The 3,601-nt window shown below is 35.9% G+C and overlaps 1 long non-coding RNA gene across 1 annotated transcript in view; it reads left to right on the top strand.

Moving 5' to 3' along the window:
- LOC111742786 overlaps window positions 1-3,120 on the top strand; it is a 251,542-nt gene extending 248,422 nt beyond the window's left edge. The window contains exon 5 of the long non-coding RNA XR_002781468.1: window positions 2,934-3,120. This is a non-coding gene — a long non-coding RNA (uncharacterized LOC111742786). The remainder of the gene's footprint in view (window positions 1-2,933) is intronic.
- Window positions 3,121-3,601: the final 481 nt, after the last annotated feature.

Here is a 3,601-nt window from a genome sequence, read left to right on the forward strand (position 1 = left end):
AAACTCAGAGGAGAAGGCCATATGAAGATGGATGAAGAAATTGAAATGATTCAGCCACAAGCAGTAAAGCCTGAAGCCACAAAAAAATGGAAAAGGCAAGGAATGATTCTCCCCTAGAGCCTTCTAAGATGTGTGTGGCCCTGCAGACATCTTGATTTCAGACTTTGGGCCCCCAGAGCAGTGAAAGAAATAAATATCTGTTGTTTTAAGCTACTAGATTTCTGTTAATTTGTTACAGTGGTCTCAGGAAACTAATATACTGTACATCTCCTGAATAAAAATGATAAGCCTAACATACAGAAGGGACCTTAGAATTTTAACTTAGATTATCTCAAATTTGCTTTTAATTTTTAGGTAAAAAGGAAAAACACACTAAGTAATTATAATTTTAACTACCAGAGAAATGGACATTATCCCATATGTTTCTCCAGAACTACTTGACTGTTGGAGGATTCCTTAAGGATCAATCTGGTCCATCTGCCATACACAGAAGAACCTGTAGGTGTCAGGAAGAAGTCATGAATGTTAGAACTAGGCCAGGTTAAGGCAGAAGTGAATGGTGAATGGTAGAAAAGTGAAGTGTCTGGTCTACCTAGAGGTACTGCGAATCAAATAATTAACCCTGTGAAGCCAAAAGATATATAATTCTATCTGGCTACCTGTGTGCCCATTAAAACTCAGGGCTCTACTGCCAAAATAAAGAGGAAAATGGAAGCTGGAAGACAGTAGTCTGTCCTGCCACACTAACTATCTAAGTAGTTGATGAGCTGGGATAATAATCCCTGTATCCTTTTCCTAGTCTAGTATTGTTCAGCCTCCTATTCTCTGCTAAGTAGAATGGAAAGAAACTAAGATATATTGACCAGCACATGTTGGACACCATGCCATGTTCTTTCAGATATGTAATCTCATTTTATTTGTACAACAACTCTGTGAGGTTGGTAGGTTTCCTGGGGCTCAGTAACTTGCCTAAGGTCACTCAACTAGTAATGCAGGCTCCTCGGGTTTCAGAAACTCACGCAGTTTCCATGACATAATACTGCTTCCAAAGGAAGGGACAAGAGTGAGGCTTCGGGCAAAATACAAATATGTTTTCTTCCAAAAGATAGGTTTGGTTGTTTTTAATAGTCATATTAATTTTTAATATGCTTGAATTAGAAAAAAATGTTTCCACAGTGATTCAATTATTATTACTAATATTTTTTACTCATATATCACATAATTTTTTATCTTTTTGGTTTTACAACAGTTTCTTTTACCTTAATAAATCTAAGACAACAGCCTCATTGCATAAATTCCTTTTCTTTAATTATTCTTGAGCTGCCAAAATCATCAAATTACTTTTGGAATGTGATCTGATTATCTCTGTACTTGTTAAATGAAGCAATTATTGTGTGTATCTCTCTTTTGATTTAAACAGTTGTTTAAATTTAACAATTCTGTCCTTGGATTTTACACATGCTTTAAAAGCTAACTTTGGCTATGCTAGAGGACAGTCATTTTTTTCATTGACACATGGGAGAAATACACTTTTAGGTAATGTATTTTGGGAGGGAGTCTTTTGCCTGTAGTCATTTTGGCGAATAACATGGGAATTTTCTAGTTATTTTTCTTATTTAGTTAACCAATAAATATTTATTTATGGCCTGTTATGTGCTCAGTATGTTACTTGTAGACTATTTTAGGTGTTTTAAAAGAAATAAAGAAGAAATATAAAATATATGTCTCCAGTCTTCAGAAACTTGCAACTTAGCTATAGGTACAAGTCGAACACACAATGAATCAGAGATGTGGATGCCCAATTGAGTATTAGGAACTCAAAATTCGAACATCCCAGTATGAACTAAAGTAGTTAGAGAAGTTTCATTGAGAAAATGGAATTTGAGCTAGGACTACAAAAATTGATAGGATGAAGGAGATGAATAAGAACATATATTTTCTGAAGAGAATGGGATTAAAAAGGTAAATATGGAAAATTTGTGTGTTTGGGGGACAGCAAATAGATTAAACTCACTGAAGAGAAATAAGGGGAATAAGAAAAGTAAAGTAGGTATAGCAGCTAAATATTTCTATATTGCTATGTTAATCTGGTTATGAAATAGGGAAGGCTTGTACTAGGGTAATGGTAGTTGGAATGACTGAGATAAGGCAAATTGTTTTAAGAGACATTAACGGAAGAAACGATGAGCCTTGCTTAGAGACTAGAGAATAGAGGTGCCTGCAAGCACCTGGAAAGGACATGCTATAATGAGTAGGGAAGGAAATGCAGATTCATTAGTAGCCAGATAACAGATGACATAGCTGTGTATCAGCCTCGTCATATTGTGGCAAGAAAATTAGAGGGATGAGCACAAAGAACATGCTCACTTAGCAACCAAGTGGAGAACAGGAGAGAAGTGGCATCAGAGAGCTGAGAGAGGTCCTTAAGTAACTTACCAAAGATGCCAGAGGATGAGAGAATTTCACAAGAGGGTGGTTTATAACACCAAGCATAAGATGTTGAAGATATGTATGAGGAAAAGCCAAGGTCAACAATTTAGCAGGAAGAGATCACTGGTAATAATTCAAGGAAATAATTTTTATGCAGTGGTATGCATTGAAGTAGATAGGAAAGGGAATAAGAAGGAATTAGTATAGTTAAAAAGAGGAGAGGAAAGATGTAAGTCAAATATTTAAAGTACAGCAGAAAAACCAGAGAAGGGAATTGGTTAGTAAGTAGAATACATAGGAATAAAAGAAGGAGGTTGTAATGGCTAGTGCCCAAGATGGCAACCAGTGATCTTCATCTGCCATCGTTTATACCCTTGTATAGTTCCCCCTTGCATGGAATGGTGCTGATTTGTGTAACCAATAGTATATTGCAAAAATAATGGTGTGTGACTTCTGATGTAAGATTGCAAAAGATATTGTGGCTCTGCCATGTTTTCTCATAGATTGCTCATAGTGGGGAAAGCTATCCATCATATCATGATGATACTCAAGCAGCTCCCAAAGAGGAACTGAAGCCTCCTTCCAACCGGTACCGGGTTAGTGAGCTATCTTAGAAACAGATCCTCTAGATCCAATCAAGCCTTCAGATTTCTGCAGACATGGCTTACATCCTGACTGCAACCTCTTACCACCAGGTAAGCCACACCTGAATTCCTGACCCATAGAAACTGTGAAATAATGAATATTTATTGTTTTGAGTCACTAAGTTTTAGAATATTGTTATGTGATATTAAGTAACTAATGCAGATTTCTTTAGGTATTTTCTTTTGTATGTGCTTATCTTTTTTCTTTCTTTCTTTCTTTCTTTTTTTTTGGCTGGTGGAAACTTAAATATGTTTTCAGGTCCTTATGGATATTGGAATGATTCAAGATGAGAATATGAGTAAGTGAATTGTAGGGCTAAGCTCTGAGTAGCTAGAAAATTCAGGGAATTAAAATAAATCTGGGGAGATGGTTTTCAAAAAGCAGAAATGGTCTATTTTCTGAAAGTAATAGGAAGTTCAAAATAGATGTAGACTCCATTTTATGCTGAGATGATGACGTGAGTGCCTGAGATAATTCACATAAGATCAGTTCAGTTTAGTAAATCATCTATGCATACGTAATCTTA

The sequence above is a fragment of the Pteropus vampyrus genome, unplaced genomic scaffold, assembly GCF_000151845.1.
Source record: "Pteropus vampyrus isolate Shadow unplaced genomic scaffold, Pvam_2.0 Scaffold4, whole genome shotgun sequence".
Classification (NCBI taxonomy): Eukaryota; Metazoa; Chordata; class Mammalia; order Chiroptera; family Pteropodidae; genus Pteropus; species Pteropus vampyrus.